Here is a 12,533-nt window from a genome sequence, read left to right on the forward strand (position 1 = left end):
CATAAGCCCTTGCTGGTCGCCCTGTTTCCTCCATGCGAACTTGGCTGCTTCCTGTGATTATGGGATCTGTAGGGGTGAGTAGGCCTTCCCTGGAGGAAGATCACCTCAAGCCCGGTAGGAAGTTTAGTGTGGAACGCCCTCTCTTAAGACTGCCGTGGACGCAGTGTCAAAGGGGCCCAGCCCAGACTCAGAGGTGAGAGGACTCCATCTTGTCCGTGGACAGTCTAGCTCTGGACTGCGTTTCCCAGAGACCGCAGCGGCACGACGTTACGTGTCTCTTGACGTCTTGGCAAGTTCGTGAGCTCGCAGGGACCCGGACGCGACCAAGGGGAGGCCGAAGGTGAGGGGTCTGGGAGTGCGGGGCGGGGACAGGGCGTGTCCAGAGCGTCCGGTCTGTGCGCGCAGGCGGGGGCGGGCTGAGGCTGTGCGATTCTGAATATTTGTCTTTGATTGTGGCTGTGTAACTGGGTGTGGGTGTCTGGAAGTGTGCGGTTGTGGCCGCCTGTCTCCAGGGTGTATCTGTGGTTGTGCTTACGTAATCATGTGCGGTACTATGGGTGTGGGGTCCTTTTGATTGTTGGGGTGATACTGCGTTTGTCCATGTTGTGAATTTGTGGCTGTACCCCTTTTCCCTTGGGGCGTGAGTGTAGGTGTGAATGTGTGACTGGTCTGGGTGCCTGTGCGAATGTGATCGCATTTCTCCAAGATGGGTGTATCGTTTTGGTTGTATGACACTCTGGCTGTGGTGCTATTGTAGTTATCCAGTGCCTATGACTGTCCAAGCAACACTGCATGTGTATCCATGTTGTGACTGGGATCATAATATCCACATGACTGCGTACTGTCTCGTGTGTGTGTGTGTGTGAGTTGTGTGTGGTGACTGTGTGACTGTATGGCACTCTGTGCAGGTGTGGAGTGCCTTTGCCCATGCGAGTATGACTGCATATCTCCGGAGCGAGTGTTCAATTATGACTGAATGGCCTTGAGTGGGAGAGAGTGGGGTGCCAGTGATTGTGGGTGTCCCTAGAGTAGATGTGGGCATTTATGGGTGTTGCATGGGAAGCCTGTGACTGTATGGGAGTGACTGTCACTGTGGTGAGTAGATTGTGCAGACAGTGGGTGTGTGATTGTGACAGTGTATAAGGCTGTGGGGGTGTCTGTGATTGTGTGGTTGTGTCTTTGTGTGTCTCTAGAGTGGGTGTGTGATTGTGTAAAACTGTGACAATGTGTGCAGCACCATGTGCACAGGTGTGAGGTGCCTGTGACTCCTGTGCTATGTCCCCTGCGCTATGTCCCCTGCAAAACCGTGAAGTTGGGATAGATTCTAGTCTTGCCCAGTGGTGACCTCAGGATGGAACACACAGTCTTCTCTGACATCACTGTGTAAGAGGTGGGGATGGGGGTGACTCTTTAAAGACCTGGTCGCTCATCATTCCTTCTCTTAACCCAGTTGTACCCTTCTCTAAGTTAGGTGCTGAGAGAAGGAAAGAACTGCTGTTACACATCCAAAAGTCAAGTTCAAAGTGCATCAGGGTTTCTTTTCCCTTCCCTGAAGGAAAGGGACACAGTGTTTTTCAAGACATGATTATCCTTCCTTCTCCTGAAACTTCTTGCCTAACAGAGACTCCCCCAAAGTGATCTGTTCTTCAGTATTTGCCATTGGAGTAATTTCTGGATCCCCTGGAAATAGACTGAAAGGCACATAACTTCCCTGCTCCCTGCACACCTAATACTCATTTTTAAATAAGTTTTTTAAACTTTTCATTTTGAATTAATTTCAGACTTAAAAATGCAAAAATAGAATTCCCATATACTCTTCACTGAGCTTCCACTTATGTTACCATCTTACATAATCACAGTACAATGATCAATACCAGGAAATTAACATTGATACAATGCTACTAACTAATCTACAAATCTTAGTTGAATTTCATCATTGTCTCTAATGTCTTTTTTCTGGACCAGGATCCAATCCAGAATTACATGTTGCATTTATTTACTCAAGTCTCCTTAATGGTGTCTTTTGATCTGCCACAGGTCCTCAGTCTTTTTTTTTTTGGTCTTTCATGATCGTGACACTTTTGAAGAGTACTGGCCGTTTATTTTCTGGATTCTACAATGTAGAATGTTCCTCAATTTGGGGTTATCTGATGCTTCCTTGTGAGTGAATTCACGTTATTCAGAAATGATGCGCTCTTAGTGCATCATGGTCGGGAACCATGAGGTCAATTTGTCTCATCACTAGTGGTGTTAACTTTAATCACTTTCACCTGCTATTCTTCGCATCCATTGATTATTCTTGCCTGAAAAAGTTACTACTATGGTGTTCTGGTTTGCTAAAACTGCCAGAATGCAAAATACCAGCAAATAGATTGGCTTTTACAATGGGGGTTTATTAGTTCACAAATTTACAGCTCTAAGGCCATGAAAATGTCCTGATTAAAGCATCAAGAGGTAGATAGCTCTCTGAGGAAAGCCCAATGACATCCGGGGTTCCTCTGTCATATGGCTGGCTCTGCTGAACCTTCTCTCCCGGCTTTAGCTTCAGGTTTCAGTGGCTTTCTCCAAAATGTCTCTGGGCTTCTCTCCTAGCTTCTCCCGGGGGCAAACTCTATATTACATATTTTAGCTTCTCTCTAAAATGTCTTTTGGAGAGACACTGCTCTTTCTCTGTGAGTTCTCTTAAGGTAAATGTTCAAGACCCACTCTGAATGGGCAGGGTCACATCTCCATGGAAACAATCTAATCAAAAGGTCCCAACCACAATAGGTCTGCCCCACAAGATTGGATTAAAAGAACATGGCCTTTTTGGGGGGTACATAACAGATCCAAATCAGTACACATGGTGTTTCCCAAATGGTGATTTTTCTGTTTCCATCATACCTCCACATTTGTTAATTAGAATTTGACTGTAAAAGAGATTTTTTCCTTCTCTCTCATTTATTTATTAAGTTTTTTGTATCAGTATAGACTGGATTTTTTGTTTTTATTCAGTTGGATTATGATCCATTACTATCATTTTGTTGCACAAGTTGTCCTAGATTTGGCACTGGGAGCCCCTTTGAATTGACTCCTGTATCCTTTCAACAATGTCCTCTTTATTTTTTTAGTACTTCCTTATTTTCTGGCACCACAAGATGTTCCAGGCTAATACTTTGTCTGCCCCAGTTGTGGAATCAGTTATTTTCCCAGGAAGCACTAGTTCCTTTTATTAGAATATGATGTTTAGAAACCCAGATTAGCTGTGCTCATTGCTACTTGGATGTTATTGCCTCTAGACCTTCTCAGCTATGAAATATATGTATCTAGACAGCACATATCTGTATATATTTGTATATTTACATATACAGGTAAACCATGACTTCATACCAATATCTCCAATTCTCATTCACCACCACAGGGTAAATTCTTCCCTTCTCAATTTCCTTTTTGTAACTCTCTTCTCTGACAATAAGAGATTTGGATCTCATTAAACACAATTTATTTATTTTATTTATTTGCTCAGCCTTGTGAATAAAGTAGTTTCAAAAGTGCTAACGCATACCCCAAACCCCATATAATTCTTTTTCTCTTTAGTCTTACAGTATATAGTGAAAATAAGTCTTCCAAAATGACTTTCTTCCCTACCCCCTTCTGGGTTATGTTATTCATTTGTAATACAGATAGTTTCATTTGTTACTGTTGGTATTTCATTTTGGATTTCTCCCCACGTCCTGGTTGATGTAATTATTTTTTGAGTATGTGAAACATTGTTTTAGAAACATGGTTCTAAAAGTCAGAACTAGACAAAAGATCTACTCAGTCATTCCTCCCTTCTCTCCCATTCTTCCTACCCTGTTCCCACTTATCCATTAGTAACCAGCCTCATTAGTTTTTAACTTTATCCTTCCTTTGTGTATGTGAGATTTTTTTTTCCAAGTGAGCAGATACACTGTCTTTCTCACATGAAAAGTAGCATATTATATATAAAGTATATATATCTTTTGTACTTTGCTTTTATCATTTAAAAATATAACCTGGAAATCATTCCAAATCAGGTCATAAAGATCTTCCTCATATGTTTTTAGAGCTGCATAGTACTCTATTGTATGGATGTTTATAGTTTATTCAACCATTTCCTATATATGGGCATTTGTTTTGCAATTACAAACAAGGCTGCACCATGTAACCTTATGCATATGTATTTTCACATTGTTGGAAATAAATCTTTGGGATAAATTCCTAGGTGTGTGATTGCTAGGTCAAAAGCAAAATGCATAGGTAGTTTTGTTAGATATTGCTAAATTCCCCTCCAAAATGGTTGTACCAGTTTGCATTCCCACTACCAGTGTATAAGTACCTATTTCCACACAGCCTCACCAGCAGAATTCATTGTGCTTTTTAATTTTCACCATTTCAGTTGTGGGATATTGTCCTAGTTTGCTAATGCTGGAGAATGCAAAACACCAGAGATGGATAGGCTTTTATAAAACGGGGGTTTATTTCACTAAATAATTACAGTCTTAAGGCCACAAAGCATCCAAGGTAACACCTCAGCAATCAGGTACCTTCACCGGAGGACGGCCAGTGGTGTCCAGAAAACCTCTGTTAGCTAGGAAGGCAGCTGGCATCTGCTCCAAAGCTCCGGCCTCAAAACAGCTTTCTCCCAGGACGTTCCTTTCTAGCAAGCTTGCCTCTCTTCAAAACATTACTCCCAGCTGCACTCTGTTTTCCCTCTTTGAGTCAGCTCATTTATATAGCTCCACCGATCAAGGCCCACCCCGAATGGGTGGGGCCACGCCTCCATGGGAACATCTCATCAAAATTATCTCCCACAGCTGGGTGGGGCACACTCCAAGCAAATCTAACCAACACCAAAACTTCTGCCCCACACAAGACCACAAAGATAATGGCATTTGGGGGACACAATACATTCAAACTGGCACATTCCACCCCCTGGAACCCAAAATGACATTATCTTTCCAAATACAAAATACATTCATTTCATCACAACATCACAAAAACTTATTTCAGTAACAAAAATTAAGTACAAAATCCCATCAAAATCAATTTAGACGTGGTCAGTCCCAAGGCACAATTCCCCTCTAGCTGTGGATCTGTGAACCTAGAACAAGTTATGTGCTTCCAATATACAAAGGAGAGACATTCATAGGATGAACATTTCCATTGCCATAAGGAGAAACAGTAAGGAAAACAGGGTTAACAGGAGCAAAACAGTTCCTAAAACCTGCAGGACAAACTCCATTAGATTTCAAAGTCTGAGAGTCATTTACAGAACAATGTTGCATTCTTGGGGCTTGAGAGAGCGGGAGCCTAACCCTTCCTAAGGGCCTTTTCGGCAGCCCTTTCCTCTCCAAACACTTAAGTGAATGCTTCAACATTTCCACACATTGGGGAGACCACCTTCTCGGCTCCACCCTCCTAAAACCTTGGGGCAGCTCCCGGATTCCCTTCCATCTCCGGGGCACATGCTCAACCCGTTCAGAACAGTGTGGTGGCAGCCAGGCTCTCCTCAATTCCCTGGGAATGTGCTCCACCCTCTTTGGGACCTGAGGTGGCAAAACTCTACCAGAGCATCGAGGCGGAAAGCCCGCCCTCGACCTCCAGGGCAAACTCACCCTTTCCATGCATGTGGGCTGCTCCGCTCTCCCAGCCCGAGACCTCCTGACTCCAGACCTCAACCTCCATGGCTCTGTCTTTGAAGAGATTTTTCCTTTAATTTTTTCCTTGTCTGTCTCCTCCAGTCCAGACCGGCAATGGCTCTGTCTATAAAGATCTCGCAAAAATTCTGTTGGCTTTGCATGAAGCACACAGGGGTCAAAGCCATTAGACAATAGGACCTTCCACAAATCCTTTCTGCTTAACTCCTTTTCCAATCTTGGCTTGTACTGAAATGGCAGCTGGGTTCCATGTTTGGTTACATCCTCATGTTGGGCTGTAGCTTCTGGGATTCCACCACCTGGAAGCTCGTAATTTTCCAAGCCATCAGCTTCTGGTTTCTTTGAACCCAAGAGTTCAGTTCTAAGTTTATCTCTCTCCGCTTGCATTTTACTATAAGCTGCAAGGAGAAGCCAGGGTATATCCTCCACATGTAGTCTGGAGATCTCCTCAGCTAAGTATTCCAGGTTATCACTTTTAAATTCTTCCTTCCATCTGACACCAGGACTCAATTTTGCCAAATTCTCTGCCACTTTAAAACAAGGATTGCCTTTCTTCCAGTTTACAACAACACATTCATCATTTCTGCTCAGGGCCTCATCAGAAGTATCTTTAGAGTCCATATTTCCACTAACAGTCTCTTTAAAGCAGTTTAGGCCTTTTCTATCAAGCTCCTCACAGTTCTTCCAGAAACTCCCCATTATCCATTTAAAAAGCCGTTCCAACATGTTTGGTATTCGCAAACTCAGCAGCAAAAGCACCCCACTCCTGGTACCAAAATCTGTCCTAGTTTGCTAATGCTGGAGAATGCAAAACACCAGAGATGGATAGGCTTTTATAAAACGGGGGTTTATTTCACTAAATAATTACAGTCTTAAGGCCACAAAGCATCCAAGGTAACACCTCAGCAATCGGGTACCTTCACCGGAGGACGGCCAGTGGTGTCCAGAAAACCTCTGTTAGCTAGGAAGGCAGCTGGCATCTGCTCCAAAGCTCCGGCCTCAAAACAGCTTTCTCCCAGGACGTTCCTTTCTAGCAAGCTTGCCTCTCTTCAAAACATTACTCCCAGCTGCACTCTGTTTTCCCTCTTTGAGTCAGCTCATTTATATAGCTCCACCGATCAAGGCCCACCCCGAATGGGTGGGGCCACGCCTCCATGGGAACATCTCATCAAAATTATCTCCCACAGCTGGGTGGGGCACACTCCAAGCAAATCTAACCAACACCAAAACTTCTGCCCCACACAAGACCACAAAGATAATGGCATTTGGGGGACACAATACATTCAAACTGGCACAGATATGGTATCTCAGTGTCATTTTAGTTTGCATTTATTGTCAGGTTGAACATCTTTTCATATATTTAAGGCCCATTTCTACATTTTTTCCTATTTTTCTATTGATTTTTTTTTTGGTGCTTTTTCTCAATTTTTAAGAATTCTTTCCATATTTAGTCATATTAGTCCTTTATCTGTGATGTATGTTGCAAACATTCTCTCCCAGTTTTGTCAGTTGTCTTTTGATTTTGTTTATGGTGTTTTTTGCCATGCAATTTTTTAAAAGAATTTTTATGTAGTTAAATTTATGAATATTTTCTTTTATTGCCTCTATATTTTGAATCGTAGTTAGAAAGCCTTTCCTACTCCTGGGTTAAAGAGGAATTTACCTGTGTTTTACTCTAGTGCCTGTGTGGCTTCATTTTTTACATTTAGTCCCTGATCCATTTGGAATTTATTCTTGGATATAGTATGAGGTATGGATCTAATTTTATCTTTTTCCAAATGACTGTTCAGTTATCCCAGCACCATTTATTAAAAACCTTGGTTTTGTCACAGTGATTTGAGATGTCAACTCTATCATGTACTAAATTTCTATATATACTAGATCTGATTCTAGGATTTCTATTCTCCACCAGTCTCTTTATCTGTTTATGCATCACTACCACACTGTTCAATTATAGAGGCTTTATAGTATTAGTTTTAATGTCTGGTAAAAGTGGTGTCTGGTAATGTCAGCTATTATCCTAATGTTCATTTTTGAATTGCCAATTTGTTCAGTTTCTCCTTTTTACCATTTTTGCCCCCAAGAATTCTGGTGGCATAAGTCCATGTCTTTTGGAGGATTGTGATTTGTTGATTCATGTGTGATAGCTCTTTTACAAATGTGTGCAGATACCCTGGCTCACGTAACACTGCATCTTCATGGTCATGGTAGATGAACGAGGTCTTCTGCTCTGCCTAGCTCTTAGCAGCGAAAGTGTGACTGGGGACATATCACAGCATTGTGCATTCACCAGACTAACATTATTGCCAGGGAATCCAAGAGTAAATGTTTGTTTCAGCAGCCAGATCTAATTTGATTTGGGGCATTTGGGCTTTCAAGTAGTCAAAATTTAAATTTGTTTCTGACCAAATCCCCATTCTTCTTTTGATAAATCAGCAACAATGAAAGAATGCAGCCAGTAGTACTTGATATTTATAGCTAAGAAGATAAACCTAATGCTCCAGGAATTTATAACAGGGTTTTTAACAAGGTTCTGGACCTCACCCTTACGCTTCAGGACTCAGCAAAGTCTGTGAAATTTTATGCACAATTTATGCACTTATTTATTCATTTGAATTTTTTTTCTGGGAAAAAGTTTTATGATTTCACGAGATTTGCAAACAGGTTCATGACTTCTGAAATTTCGAACCACAGGTCAAAAGTCAAAGACAGTAATACCTAGTAACAGCCCTTGAGATGCTGTCCAAAATTTATAACCAACAATAGGGAAGTAGACGAGGAATGTACCATCACATATGACATTCATGTGATGGAATTTTATGCAGCTAATAAAAATATGTTTACAGAGAATCATCAGAACAATGAAAATGCTTTTGTGCTAATGATATTCAAAATGATAAGAAAGTGCTTATAATTTTTCAAAGATTCCATCTAAAAACTTTTTAATTAGTGATTGAATGATGAAGGAATCCACATTTCTTTGAAACTTGCTGTGTTCTTGACACCATGCTTTCTGCCTTGCACATAATGTTTTATTTAATCTGGAAATTCTACTTACTTGAAAAGTGATCATTCACAGAATATTTTGGTAATGAAGCTAGCACAGTGTATTTAAAGGACTGTCTAAGAACTTTTAATTGTTTGTTTCAATCACACTAATTTCCTCTTGTCCATTTTAATGTCATAGCCATTGGTTTAATTGCCCATAATTTATCTACTGTCAGGAAAATACCAGCTACTCCTCTGGTTGTTTATCTTTGCTTACATGGACACAGTATTGTTACGATTTTTATTATGAAATTAGTATAAACTTAATGCAAAAATCTGGAAACTTGCTGGAAATATAACCCTCTCTCTCTATTATTTGAAGATAAATACTATTAGTATTTTAATGAATATATTTAAAATATTTTTCTGTGGTTTTAGTGTAAGGTTTTATAGAGTTATCACTTTTATATAAATTTTGCAACCTGACTGCCTCATTCAGTAATACATTATTGAATAGTCCTTTACTATGATGATACTGTTACATTTTAAAATTAGTGTATAGTATTCTATCATAAAGATGCTTCTTAATTTGTTCATTTTATTGCCTACCAAAGAGAATTTATATTTCCATTCTTTATTTGTGAAATAGTCCCAAAAATATTCTTGTGCATCAACTTTGTATATTTTTTATAATGAATTCCTTAGAATACATACCCCAAATTGAATCTTTTTGTCAGCCATTAGACTTTTATTAAAAATTTGTGATATCAAGATCCTAACCAGAACTTGGGGAGACAAAATGCTTTTAAAAAGTTACAGTCTCTATTCTAAATTGCAAATCGTGTAATAGGGGAGATAAAACTTGTACACCAATGTCTAAAGTAAAGGGTAATAAAGTTTGCCCTGGTGAGATGCTGAGAATTCATAAGAGGGAGATACTTATGTATGGCCAGAATAGTCATTATCAAGTCATGTCTAGGTCAAACTGATCCCATAAGAACTACGTAAAGGTGAATTTGTTTACTTGAATTACTTGCATTCTTCATTCTAATCATCAGAAATTTGAAGTGTGACCAATGGAGCAAGATGATTCTGCAGCTGTTCAGAAAACATTGGGACAAAGAGGGCAGGTGCAGAAACATAATAAACCCACCTGGCAAGAAGAGATAAAAGGAAGCATCACCTATACATATTACAGGGCCCAACTGACTTTTAGTTGTTCTTTTCCAGTCAGGATTCCAACACACATGAATGCAGTTAGAAAATAAGAGCGTTTGCCAACTATTGGGAGCTGAAGAAGCACAAATAACAAAAGCCATTCTGTGAAAATACAACTATTTTTAGAACATCCTGGGCTATTAGTTCATGTTCAAAGAACAATTGTTTTTTTAAAAAAGGAAGTCTTTTCTTTTTCATCTATGTGGAAGTTAATTACATTAAACAGAATTTAAAAATAAATGTTTAAAAATTAATGCATGATCACTGAAAAGAAATGGAAATTAAGCAAAAATAAGAAAATAAGATCAAGATCCAGAGATAACCAAAGTTATATTTAGGGATAAAACTTCCCAGATAATTTTCATTTGATTTTGTCTGCCTGTATTATGTATATTGATATACACATGTATTTTACAAGTAGAACCACATGCTATCCTGTTTTGTAACCCGCTTTTTTCCACTAACCATGTCTTGAACATTTTCCATATCATTATTACATTACTAAGTAATTTGTAACTACTCAGAATTCTTGTTAAATAGAAATCTTTTATTTATTTAACCAATCTACTCTTGTCTGACTCAGAATACTGAACATCTGAGAATGTACATATCTCTCAATGCGATTATTTGCTGATGTTTATACAGGAAAAATTTATGTTTACATGCACAAAATTCAATATAGCCTTTTGTTTTTAAATGACTTTTAGGGAAAGTTTCAAGTTACATTTCAAATACAATTAGTAGAACAGCAGAATATTGTAAATATTTTGACTGGTGCACAGACTGGAGTGTTGACAAAGGGATGTGCAGATGTAGATAGTACTAAGAGAGGCCATGTTATTACACACAAAGCAATTATTTGTTAATAATCACATTAATTGATCAGAAAGTGATCTGTTAAGAATTTTTCAACCTAATATGATAGTTTGTTACTTACATGTAGGTGCTTTACTGTGTTTTAGTTATGTTTTAGGATATTATTTGGGGACCTTGTGTTGAAACGTGAATCATTATATTTTTCTCATTTAAAATATTGAGGGAAAGATCCCTGTTGAGGGTTTTTTACTCAAAATGATTGCTTTTTCAGGAATAGAGTACTAATGTTGAGGAGATAACTGTATGTGTCCAGCTCCCATGACTTGGTGAGCTTGCCCCAGTTCTCCAACCCAGGCCCTATGGGATGTGGGAACCATGGCCTCTAAAGAATAAAATGTCTATGTCGATTCAGAGATAAGGAAAATTCAGAGATGTAGTTTTAAGCATTGCTGGTGGTATAGATGGCTGAACTTTGCTCAGAAGAATTTGTACAAAGATTTGATGTTAGAGATCTAGAGGAACTTGGTTTTGTTGATCAAGATCAAGTTGCCCCATAACTCACAACCTGTTTTATAGGTCCTTTCATTTCATATTGTGGGTTTGTGAAAAATCCCTTTGAGACATAGACTTGGAAATAGATAGCATTGCTCTGTTATTTCTGAAGCTCCCTCTGACCTTTTTTCCCCTGTATTGTCCTCTCTTGTCTTAACCAAGGCCCTGAGTCTGAATTTTTATATAGCCATCGTATGGCTGAATTAGTGTAGTAAGTAGGACAATCTGTTATGCTGTGGTAGCAGTCAACCCCCAAATCTCAGTAGCTTACAAAACAACATTATATTTCCAGTATGGATCAACATAGGCAGGGTCCTAGATGAAGGAGGTTCCACCATCCTATACCATTTGAACCCATGCCATCTGAAACTCACAGCCTCCTTGGTCACCACATCAGAGAAGAGAAAGATGGAAAACTGTGCACATTCTTTCCTGTAACTCAGACTGAAGGGACACATATCACTTCTGCTTATATTTCATTGGCCAAAACCAATCCATGGTCTTGCCTAACTTCAAAATGCTGGAAAATGTCATCTTCAACCTGCCCAGAAGGAGAGGAAAACTGGATAATGGTGAAACAGTAATGCCTACCACTCTAGCTAAGACCCTTTTCTTTCTTCTGCTATGTTTAGGAAGTTGCTTCGGTATACTAGGTGTTATTTCTTTGGGGAGCAAGGAAGACATCTCTGGACAGTGAAGAGAGGGTTGACAAGAGGCCTGTGCACAGGTGAGTAAAGGAACTAAGGAAAGGGGAAGGCTTTCATATGAAAGCTCAGCTCCTCTGTGGGGAGTCAGGAGTTTTAAGTTATTGTTCAGGGTACACTCCTCAAAGGCTCTAAGGCCATGGAGAAAATCAAGCACCTTCATGCAGATTCCCAAAGGTACTTCACTGTCGCTCGTGAATCACTCCATTTATATCTCCTTTTACAATCCACCCCTCCTCCATTAAGGCAGAAGGGATTAACTATATTATTTTTTTATGATTAAAAAAATAGCTCTTTAAGGAATAAACTAGAAAATACACAAAAACACAAAGTAAAGATAACTATACCACCTAGAGACAAATACTGTAAATATTTCATTGAAAATCCTTTAAGTCCATCACATATATATGTACATGTATATATACGTGTATGTAGACGAAATAGGATTATAATACACATACTGTTTTGTAGCCTCCCTTCTTCACCCAGCATTGTTTGTTGAATGTCTTTAGGTCAGTAAATAAAGATAAATATCATTCTTTCATGGCACCATTGTTTCCATTGTATGGACACACTGTAATTTATTTATTTATAT

General features: G+C 39.4%; 1 protein-coding gene across 1 annotated transcript in view; it reads left to right on the plus strand.

Moving 5' to 3' along the window:
- The first annotated feature begins 6 nt into the window (after positions 1-6).
- The window catches only part of ZNF565 (zinc finger protein 565), a 54,159-nt gene continuing 41,632 nt past the window's right edge, over positions 7-12,533 (plus strand). Inside the window, exons 1-2 of the mRNA XM_037820243.1 lie at positions 7-340; positions 11,867-11,961. The gene's annotated coding sequence lies outside the window, so the exon portion shown is untranslated. The remainder of the gene's footprint in view (positions 341-11,866; positions 11,962-12,533) is intronic.

Source organism: Choloepus didactylus, chromosome 27 (assembly GCF_015220235.1).
Source record: "Choloepus didactylus isolate mChoDid1 chromosome 27, mChoDid1.pri, whole genome shotgun sequence".
NCBI lineage: Eukaryota > Metazoa > Chordata > Mammalia > Pilosa > Megalonychidae > Choloepus > Choloepus didactylus.